The following is a 12364-nucleotide window of genomic DNA, read 5'->3' on the forward strand; positions in this document are numbered from 1 at the left end:
TTGAATGAAATTAGCTCTGGCCTAGCTGCAGTTAGATATTCTAAATTGCCTTGGCATCTATCTGTTGCTGTTTATATATGCACCATAAAATGGCAGATGGCATTTTATTAATAGCAGATGAGCTGAGTCCTTAAAGATACCTTTTTTTTTCTTCTGATATTTGGTTTCTTTGAATTTGAAATGGCACCCACCTACCTACCTAATTTCATGGTGCTTCTGTATACTTTTCTTAATTAAGAAAAATAATAAATACTTAAAGATGTTTTAAGCTCCACCTGCCACTCTCGTCCCACATCTGAGATGGCTAATAGAATACATCATGATGACCTGCATAAAGATTAATCTTGAGGACTTTTTAGCTGAAAAGTTTATATATGATATTGTGTAAAATGCACTGATGCTACACAACCTGACGTAAGAACTTGGGTTGTGAGGCTGGAGGTTTTTTTGTCCATTCTTAGTTTCTGGAATAGAAAAATACGTCATCTTAAATGATACTGGAACAAATACCCATCTTGTCTGTTAGCTGTGTAAAGTCCACTGAATGCATTGATACTCATGTTTCCTGCTTAAGTCAGAGAGTTTGTCTGAGTTAAACACAAAACTTTATGAACATTTTTGAAAGCACAAATAAAAAATTATTTTCTGGTTTAACTGTCTATTCCAGCTCCTGCACACTGAACTAGTGTGCCAAACTTGGGTTACTCACTGGACTTGTAAAAGGCCAAGATTCAAGCTCAGGCCCTGCTTGAGTTTGTTCCAAAACTCTTCCCAGGGAAAGTTTTATTGCAGTTACCCTGTAGTTGTGAATAACTTTGAGCTCTGAGGAGTAGATCTTTCTGATTTCGTCAGGAAATTCACAGTCACTTCTGATTTATAACTGTGACTCTCAAGCTGCTTGTCACCAGCATGTTACTTATAATACCAGGCTCTAAAACAGAGAGTCCTGAGCTAAATCAGGGGCTAGATCATTAAAAGAGGTATGGGAAGGACTGAGGAAGGAAGATGTTATGGGGAAAAAATTACATGAGGGTGCTTCTGTTTCCTAAAGATGGAGAGTTCACCTTCTGGCTACATATTTTCATTGCTTTGTATAGTCACTTCTATAAACTAATAAGGATTTAGGCCTTTGAAATTTCCTCTGAGCTGCTACCAACATTCTCAGCAGAGTGGAGTTGTGCCAGTTTTGTCTGATAGGACATACCTTTAGAAGTGCAGAGGAAAGGCACTGATGCTAGAAGAGCCATAATTTAGTAATGAGACAGGGTATGTATTTTTTCCTGTAATGATGCATTCTTCCCAGAAAAATCACAAAGTATTCATTAAAGCTGCATTTGAAAATATTTCATGCTGCTTTTTCTGTGCTTCTTTCCAGCTTTGTATAGTACTCTTAATTTTTTCCAGTGTGTATAGAAAGAGCTATTTTTCTCTTTATGCCATAGTGAGTTAATTTTCCTTAAGAGCCTCCACTGCAGCTTGTATGAAAAATATAGTTCTTGTACGTAGATCAGCCTTAAGAATTGTCAGCAATGGGATAAGATATAAATCTCTAACCATCACAAATCAGCCTCAAACTCCAGATTGAGATTTTGAAGACTATATGACAAAAAAATGAGTAGCTGGAAACCTTCAGTCTATACTGAAGTAGATTCCTGAAATGAAAATCTTGTATGTATTCATAGTTTTTACCTTCTGCTTACTTTCTTTTCTTTCTGGATGTAGCTGAAAACAGGAAGAAACTGATTTGGTACATGAATTCTGACTTTTGTTGTAGATCTAAGTTTAAACAATACCTTGGGCAAAGCATTGCAAAATATCATTGAAACTTTCAGGTTATTCTCTTTGGAAAACCTTAATGTCAACCAGAATAAAAACAGGTAGGCAATCTTATATCCATAGTAATTGATTTCTTCTTATTTTTGCATCTCACTTGCTATATATGCACACAGCAGACATACTTTCAAAGTAACAGGCCATGCCCACAAAAAAATATACATTAGTTTTGAATTACAACCACTTGTGATTTACCCACTGAAGATTCTAAATTCTAAATGCTATCCATATCTATAGGGTGGTTCTGAAAGGAAGGTCTCTGCGTTGCATGAGTGAATAAATGCTCTTTTTGTTGACTTTTTCAAATTTTGTTCACCTCGAACACCACTTTTATGTTGCTTCAAAAAGTGAAGAATTCCTGAAAATATCTTTTTATTTTCCCATTGTTATTCCTGTAGCAGCTCAGATATAATTCCTCTGTTCTAGGACTCTAAATTCTCTAATTATCTCTCTTTGAGCTGAAGTGCTCTGTGCTATTCCAAGTTCTCTAGGAAAAGAAGAATTACTTAAGAGGAATTTAAGAAGAAATTCTGGAAAGAGGGTGAATTTGGAAAGAAAAGTAATTATAGTTTTTGGTTCAGCATATTTGGGCCTGAGAGATATTATTTATTATATATTTAATAAGGCAGATGGAGTCAGGTCAAAATACATTTGGAAAACTTATTGTTGCATATGTGTGGATCAATTGCACGTGCAAAGTAACCAGGATACACTGGAAATCTGCTTTCATGTCTGGTAGTATTTCCTAAAAATAGAAGATCTTTAAAATCAATGGATTCAAAGACTATCAGGTTTTTATTGCACCAGAGAAGAGCAAACCAATTTTATTTATCATTAAATGGGAAAAAGATCTCAAAAAACCCATCTCCTTTCAGAATGTTATCATGAGATTGTTTCACAAAACTCTTTTCTTCAGTAACAGTATGTTTTTCGTAGCTTTTTCTGCCATAGAAGAGGGAGAACTCTTCACCTCTGATGAATTTTGGATAATAAGATAAATTAAGTAACTATTGAGGGTTCTGTAAGATGTTTTCTTGTCTATTGGAAGTTGTAAAGGAACAGCATTGACTGTGCTGATCTTCCCTTCTAATATTGTTTGATTAACCAGTGTTATATCATTGTTTTTCTCTGGTTTTATTGTCATCATCTAATTTTTCTATTGTGGGTGCAATGTATTCCTAATAAGTGATCCATAAGTTTGAATTGATATTTTCCTGTACACACACTGCTTCCTGAGGCCAACCTTGGCTGTCCACCAAAGCTATAAGGTAACATTCTATATCCTAAAGTATTTTAAACCATTGATTTTCTGGGGGTCATTAACAAACTAATAAGCAGACTATTTAACATTGATGCTAAATATAAATTGTCAACGACAGCAGCCAGTGGTATCCTGCTGACAAGTGATAATGTCATTTCAACATGTCCTCAGAGCGTGGTAATTACAGCTGTACTCATGAATGTATATAGCTTGATGTTTACCTGATTTGAATATGAAAGGCTTCCTGAGAAGTTCATACGTGCTCCCTGCATGCTGAAACCACCGTGGAAAATACATGAGGACTAACAATCTGCAGAAACAATTAATTCAGATTCCACTGACCTGAGGCCTTCGAACAACACGAACAAAAAACCCTTTGTGCAGTGCAGAATGGGTTTGCATCATTAAAATATTGCTCTTGATTCTCCATCTCAAAGATTGATTGGTATTGAGTAACAATGGCAAAACAGGTTAGGCAGTACCTAGGTTGCAAAGTGACCAATATCCCTTTATGTTACTTCCTTCTCACAATGTAGAATCATGGTCTATGTGATTGACGGTCAAAAACTTGTTGTATTAAAAAATAATTGTGGAATATATTAATGAAAATCAGCATTTCTCATTTTCCTCCTGAATAATTATGAGTTCTGCAGCACGGATGTTGATCTTGTATTGAGCCAGAAGAAAATATTTCAAATGTTTTATAAACACGGAGAGAAAAAACAGAGAGCAGATCTGTCATTCAGATATTAGCAGAGGTAGTTATCAAGTGAACTCCAAGGCCTTGGGATCTGAAGGAGTGAAACAGGGATGCAGTAAGGCTATAGGTTTTGGCTTTTTCTGTATCTTGAGGAAAAAATAAAAGTTCAACACTTTGCATTATTCTGGAGAGCTGGAATTTCTTGTAGCCTCTCCAAGGCAGTTATTAGAAATACTTCAAGCTGTACAACTGCATCATGCAGTTTATGCTGTGTAGGATGGATTTCTGATGGGGACCTGATGGAGATACAATCAAAATATTTCATCCAAAATGTATATCGCATCCAAATGTAGCTGGAATTAAGATAAAACCCCCAAATACTCAAAACTTTTCCAATGCTGAAATAATCAGGCCTTTCCTGAACAAACAAACAAACAAACAAACAGAAAGCAGAAATTAAATCAATTATAGTCCATATCCTATTTTTGTCTCACCAGAAAAAAATATTAAAAGGCCTGAGGAAGCAGATTAAAATCTAGTAAACATCAATTTATTTTTTAATTGCATTCAGAAAGGATGCCTTAGAAACAGATCTGATTTGCCTCCTTGGAAAGCTGTTCAAACCTCATTACCTAGTGCTTATATACCTTCTTTTAATTTCTGTTTCGAATATACTCATTACATCCTTTGTTCTTAGGTTAACACTGTCCTTTACACTCTGGCTTGCAGCTCCTTCCTTTACTCTCACTATATTTAAAGAAGGTGGTCACAGTCCCTGTCAGCTTTTCACAGAGCTGAACAAACCAGCGTGTTTCACCTCTTCACATAAAATTGCCATAGCCTTTTCCCTCAGCTTTTCCCCTTCTTGTCCACGATTTATCTCTCAAAGGATCCCAGGACTGCTTTCAGTTCCTCCTCAGACATGTCACGCTCATGGTTCATAATGTCCTGAGATTGAGTAGCATGCCCAGGCTTGTCTTCATGGTTTTGTACTGATGGCCAAATTTGTTGGTCCCCAAAGGCACAACCTTTCACTTTGTTTTATGCAGTTTCTTTTATTCTCTTCCTTAGGATCATGCAGTGCTTCCTGCAGGCCCCTTGTAGATAGCATTTCCAAATGCTAGGATGTTGGCATGCTCTTACTGAGCTTGTTATTAATGATCTCAGCAAAATTTGTCCCCAGATTGCTCCGTGAGGAGCTTTAGCTCTAATCTCTCTCCAGTCAGCAGCTCTCCCTTTAACATTACAGGGGGCACAGTCCTCCTCTTGTTCTCTTAAACTTGATCTTAACCAGGGACTTTGATGTGGCAATAAGTCAAGATGCTTCACTAAATCCCAACAGAGCATCCCTTTGTTCTCTGTTCCTTCTGGGAAGGCAGGTATATTATGAAAGAAAGTATACAAGGTCAGTTAGGATCAAACTCTTTCTATTAAATTTAATTTTACCCTTTTTCCTTTAGAGCCTGAGCCAGAGTTTTATGTGTTATTAAAACCAGTCATCAAAGCATTTCCGTTCCAAAGTTCCTGCATTTGCAGATTTCTAATTACAGGCAGCTTTATGCATTGTGATAGATTACTTAAACATCCTTGCTACTGTACATACAATTTCATAGGCAGCTTTTCCCAGTCTTCTGGACTATTTTCCAATCCCTCTGGTTCACATCAAGCAATACTGCTACTGCTACTAGTTTGTATCTCTGTAGCTCTGTTTCCTCTTGATACTTACACTTTACAAGCTGTTCTTGCCTTATTGTTACATATTTTGATGTCCAAAACAGCTTTTTGTCTGTCAGTGGACCTGTTTTCTTCCATCCTATGTAGGGTCTCAGTTTGTTCACAGCATTCTTCTTGAGATGGTTGATTTTTGCTGTGTTCTTTCCACAAAGTTCCTCCTCCTTGCCATCTTTTCCATCTTTCCTCAGCCCTTGCTCACTTTACAGATTCTTCATAACTGTAGAAGCTTTCCCTGAACAGAATCGAAGCCTCCTGAAAATTCATGCCTCTCAACTACTTTATTAAACTGAATTCATAACTTGGTTAATTTTTTAATCTTCCCTTTTCAAGACAAGGCCAAAGAAGACTGATTCTGATCCGTTTTCTATTTAGGATGAACTAATTTGCAGTAGATTGATTCAGGGTTATTCTAGAAACACTTACAGGAAATGCTCATCTACTGCTTGCCAAGACAAGATGTCATCTCTTCACACTTCTTTTTGGCAGAAGGTTTCCCAGCTGAGCTCTGCCTCTGTGGGCAGCCATCTGGTGGAGCTGGAAATTTCCTTTTGTGAGGCAGAACTTGATGCTGTTCCTCTCTGCCAAAGCCTGTCCTTATCCAAACCTGCTCTGACACAATATATTCCAGATCTACCACAATAGAGCAATTTATCAAAGTACCCTTAATCTAAATGGATTATTTTATCCATTTTATTACAAATGAATAAACTAGTAGGAAACTCAGATGTAAGCAAGAATGAGCTTTTTTAATTTTTCTCTTTTAAATTTTTTTCTGGACCTCATTTTAATTTTTATAATTGCATTTGAGACAGTGATGTGTGCTTTTCAGCATTGTTCTGAATTGCAGGTGATATTTGTCTCTTTGAGATCATTGCCTCTTCCTTAGGAAAAAAAAAGTTTATTTTTTTTTTAATTTCAGACAATATTTGTTGTTGTCAAAGCAAGGTATTGTGAAAAAAAGGATTACAGTTAATTTCTCCCCTTTCTTCCATCATCCCTCAAAACTGGGCTCTATCTCTAAGGCAAAGATAATACTTCTTCGTGCTCTGTCTGTTGGTAGATGTGTAGTCCACTATAATTTGATCCTACAGGATCAGCACATCTTCTTAGATATTCTATTTATTCCAAACATCAGCTAATATTTTTTCCTGGCTCTTACTTAAGTCTCTGTCATTCTTCCCATTATATCAAGCCCTGTCCCAGCTGAAGTACCTAATCTGCTGAGAGGAACATCTGAAGTGTGATGTGCTGTCAAATTCTAATTACCTAAACAGAACTGTAAAGACATTTCTTTTCAAAAACTGTTTACTCCAGTGGATCCAAATAATTAGGGACCACTTTATTTTTGAATAAATAATGGAGAAAGGGGAACTGGTAAAAACTGCAAGCTTAAGATGTGATTCCCACGTGCAAGTGAAGAGAGATTAGGAAAGAATGGACCAAAAAAACGACAAAACCAAACCAAATAAAAAAAAAAACCCAACCCCCCCCCCAAAAAAAAACCCCAACAACAACAACAACAAAAACAACAACAAAAAACCCCCCACAAAACAAAACAAAAAAACCCCAAACAATTCAATCTGAAGAACAGTGCACAAAGTTTGTTCATGAACATTTGTTTAAATACTGAGAAACACCTGAATTCCAGGTGCCATTATTATAGGCCCATTTTCCAGATACTGCTCTTAAGGAAAAAAAAAACACAAACTCCTCAGGTTCTATCTGGCAAATAGTTTTATAATCCTCTTGCCGGTGAAACACAGATGGCCATTCAGCAGCCAGCCAGATGCTCCTGCAGGAAGCTCAGTCTCTCTGTGGAGCCATTTGGAGGGTATTCGTGGGTGCTGCTGGCTTGGAACAATGCAGCATTTATTCTCTTAGCTTGAGAGGTGATCTGAAAGAGCAGGAATACATTCTTAGAACAATTGGGAATTAACTTTTGGCGTCAGAAATAAATTCTGTTGTCACCTGGAGCAGCGTTTGGGTCCACCCATCCAAAACTGGGATGATACACACAGTTTTTGTGGTATAACTTTTGGTGCTGCATGCATTCAGCAGCCAAAATACATGCAATAAAATGTGATACTGTATCAGTTGGCATACAATATGAAGCAGAATGAAAGAAAAAGCCTCAGTATATCCTAAATACAACAGTAAGTTACAGTAAGTTACAGCCTATTGAAGAAAGCAATGCTTAAATTTATAGCATGGATAGTTAAAGGTACCTCTTTGAAAACACATGTAGGAAATATGCTTATTTTGCCCTGGATACTAGCATACAGAAGGAAGTAAAAAAGGAGTAAGAAAGCAAAGTAGACAGATAATAGAATTCAGTATCATCGCTTCAATGAGACTACTAATAAGCATTGAACTGAACATCTGCTTAAGTGCATGTCTGGGTTAGAACATAAAGATAACTATCATAATTGTACCCTGATATTTCCATAGCAGAGATTTTAGTGGCTGATAACTAGCATAATGCAAATATAAATGTTATACTGTGGTAGAAGCTGTACAGTTATTTTACTTGTGATTGATAGGAAGAAAAAAAAATCAAGTCTTCTGCGGTTTTTTTTGTTTTTTAAGAAAATCCTCAGAATATATTAAATAATTTGAGGAAATGCTATCATGAACTGAACACTAAAAATCTGATGTCAAAAAATCTTTTCTAGTAATGGAAAATGCTTGGAACAGTTTCTGTCCCATAGCAACTTGTGGTAGTGGTTGGTTTTTGAGTATTTATTCCCAGGAAAGAACCATTTCTTATGCTGCCATTTTAGTGTTCATGCTGCAGAAAATGCCTTCCAGAACAAAGTAAAGAAATAATAATGATAACAGAACCAAATATTGCACTGGGTGATTGTTTTTACATAAATAAATAGAAATTCCCTAACAAATCTTTCAGATGGGATGTCATGTTGCTCATGTGGGAAAGACCTGAGCTGAAGACCAAAATGTTCTGGCAGAAAGAGTCTTTGGCCATGGGAGAATGAGATGTCAGTGATGTAAAACAACTCTGTTGTCAGATTTAAACAATTTGTTCAACTCAATGTGCTGGTTTTGTTTTAATCTGTAGAGGTTATGATGGTTTATAGTTTGAATTTCAGGTACTGAGCTTCACATAAGTGAAATGTTCCTTACCTTTCTGGCGCAGCTTTGCAATATGCTTGAAATTCCTGAGACTTTGTGACTACGTGGTGTAGATAATGCAAGACTTGGGTCTTTTATTTGTTTTCTCAGAGTAGAATGCTGCTAGAAAGGGTCTTTGTGATGCCTCATTGTTATTCTACCATGTATAGCTTTGGGGCAGCTGGTCTATTATAAGCCCACATAGTTATGAGTGAGAGACTGAAAATTTATTCATCTGGGGAAGATGCACTATTTCTGACTAATACAATTGTTAACTGTGTCTTTCGGGATTTTTTGTGTGTGTGTGTGGTTTTTTGGTTGTTTTTTATTGTTTTGTTTTTGGAAATGAGAAAGTATATGAAAATACTGTGTATTTTTCAATGGAGTATATATGAGTTTTATTATGCAGTAGCCCTCAAACTTCTCAGAATGCTATGAAAAAATGTAGGAATATGGCATATTATAACAACTACTGACTTAACTTTAAACAAACAAACAAGTATGGTTTTATGTCCTTTTCTCTGAGCTGTTTATTTCAGCAGTAGGGTAGTAAAGGTATAAAAATATAATTTGCCTCTCTCACTGATTTACAGTTTCAGGTATTTAATACTGAAATATTCAGGGAGGAATTAGTTTCCCCCTGCAGCAGGTTTGGCAGCTTTAGAGCCTTCAACTTGCTAAGACAGTGACAGGACTTGAGGAAAGGGCATGAAGCTGAGCCAGGGGAGGTTTAGGTTGGATATCAGGAAAAGATATCAGGAGAAACATTAAGATACGAGGTTGTCAGATGGAAGGTTAATAATGGAAAAAGGTTTTCCTTGTTGAACACTCTGCATTTTCTTTTAACCAGTATGTGCCACATCACTTTAAATCAATTAAATATGCCATTGAGAAGTACATGGCAAAAAGGATGTACAGTGCCAGTCTCTCCTACTGTGGCACACAGAAATGCAGATTTTCAGATTACATATTTGGTAATAGAACATAAATTTTATATCTTATTTTTCTCCTTCAAAGCAGAAATAATTGGAAGTGGAAAAAGAGCTAAATAATTACTATTTCTCAATGACAGTTGAGTAGGAAAAGTTTTTTTGTGTTAAACTCAAAATATTCCAGGTTATCAAAATTATTGGTCTGGCATTATTCTTAACAATACATCACTTTCAATAAACTTTTCTCTGTTTTCAATTTTTTAATAAATTCATTCTAATATAGTATTTGACTGAGAGTTTATCATTGGACTCAAAAGGAAAAGCTTCTATACTGTACAAATTAAAATGCTCTGCTTGGGAAAGTAGCATCAGCTAAATAACTACCCACAGTACATAATAGATGTGAATGAGATATTTCATTCACTAAATGCAAATACAGTTCTGGTTTGTACAGAAAATAACTTAAACTCAATTTGCCACAGATCTTGGTTATAATTACATTGAAATGAATATTCAAAATATTTCCAGATAAAAACTTTTGTCAAAATCACATGCTTGTATTTCAAGAGAAAAATGCGTTGAAGACTGAGTTGTTTCATTTCTTTGAGAGAAATACATGTTTAGGATCACCTGAGCTGAATTTATTGTAGTGTGGAAATAAACACATATATTTTAATGCTGTTGACATTCATTTGGCTCTTCTCTAAATATTCCTGACCTTCCTCCAAAATCAATTGTTTTGCCTCCTCCTGGTGGGACTATTCTCAGGACATGGAAGAAAATGTGTTAAATTCTATCCATGACTATTTGACTACATTATCATGGAGTGGTGGAAAAGGCTGTATTTTCTGCTCCCTTCCCTGCACTTCAATTAAGGGTTAAAGAATCACTTCTTCTTAACTAAAGTAGTGGTAAGTTTATAAGTCAGTGTGTTCTGACTGGCACTTGATATTTAATATTTGATCTGTTCTGATTTGAGAGCTAAAGTAGACTCCAAGAACAACTTTCCTTACAACAGAAATGTGTGTTTTGCTGTTTCCAGTTCCCTCCACCCAAGCTGTCCTTTGGTCCACATCAAAGTGTTTAAGCAGATTGCTGGGGATGGATCAGTTTCTCTGGAACCTCCTGCTGATCTTCACTTACCTGAGCTTCATCCCAGATCCTGCTGTGCTCCACGAGGGAATCTGACCACAGATTTTGCTGAGAGAGAGCATCCAGCACAAAGGTTAAACACTTACTTCACAACTCATCCTCTGACTGCTGCAATCAATGACTTACTGTGCTGGTGTCCAGCAGCCCTCAAGAGCAGCCCCAGAGATCTGTGACATTGCAATCTGCCATGAGAACTCTTTGCTGTTTTCAACTAACTCACAGGCAAAACAAACCTCAGGCAAAAGGCAGCTCATGACATGGCTTTAGAACTAATCTCCACTGGTTACTGGTTTACTTCTAAAACACCAGAGAGACTGTTTTTTTCCTGGTGACCATCCTTTATAGGATCCAGCTGCTTATTTTATGATAGCAGTTAAAGGAGAACCCCAGATGCTCTCTTGACCCTTTTAGGTGGCTTATGGGGTTTTAATGGGACAGCTGAGAATTAACTCCCCAGTAAGCATCACAGGGACATTATGGAGTCAGCTACATGTGTGCTTGGAGGATTAGACCTTAGGTCAGCTCACTATTGCCAGTTTTTTTCCTTAAGTGTCAGAGATGTGATAGGTGTAACTCTTGGGTGTCCTTCAGAGAGATGACTGCATCTGTTCACAGAAAGCTCTTTGTAGTCACTGTAATTAGCTCCAATGGCTGAACATTCCCCCAAGCTGAATCCAGTTGTTTGTTTCCAGGACTGTCGTTTATTTGTGCTTTATTCAGGTTAAATAGAATAATTAGGTATCTGTGGTGGACTGTCCCTGTCCCCCCCTCAGCACTGTCCCCTCCTCAGCTGGACAGTAGGGAGAACATGTGATGAAAGGCTTGTGGATCCTGCATAAGAACCAGAAGAGATCACTCACCGATTACCATCACGGGCAAAACAGGACTGACTTGGGGAAATGAGTTATTTTATTACCAGTCAAATCAGAATAAGGTAACGAGAAATAAAACCAAATCTTACAAACATCTTCCCCCCATCCCTCCTTCCTTCCTCGGCTGAGGGGTGAGAAAATGTGAGATATCCTCCTCACCATGGTCTTCACCAGACACTGCAGGGAATGCAGCCTAACTCACATTTTCTCAACTGTGTAGAATAAGGAATGGCATAGACAAAGCATTGCTAACCTTGATCACACTTGGACAAAGTGAAATTTTGTCTCTCACTTACAGTTTACCAGTCTTTAAGAACGTCACAAAGTGTGTAGTGACTATTAAGTTAGTCTTTTAAAATGCTTTGGGTTTCAAAAAAATTTAAAAATCTCCTTTAGCCACTGCATTGCAGCACCCCCACTCCCCCTCATTTTTTTTTTCCAACTAAATTTTTGCATATCTTCTCAGGCAGTATGCTTATTTAAATGTACAGGGAAAATCCACAATGTTGTGTTCATGAATGTATGGAAAGCATATATTTATCACAATAAAAGGGCAAAGATGAGGAGGGGAGGATATTGTCACTTTATTTTTTTCTTCACCATTAACCTCTTAAGTCTTTAGTAAATTGGCTGTCCTTTAATCACATCCTTAACAACCCATGATGAGCTATTAATTGTATGTGCACTAAATCATAGGCAAAATGCCCCTGTACTGTTGCAGCTTCCCTTCTCTCAGATTGTAGCAGCAAGA

The sequence above is a fragment of the Pipra filicauda genome, unplaced genomic scaffold, assembly GCF_003945595.2.
Source record: "Pipra filicauda isolate LSUMZ 115617 unplaced genomic scaffold, ASM394559v2 scaffold302_size1215360_pilon, whole genome shotgun sequence".
In the NCBI taxonomy this organism is placed as follows: domain Eukaryota; kingdom Metazoa; phylum Chordata; class Aves; order Passeriformes; family Pipridae; genus Pipra; species Pipra filicauda.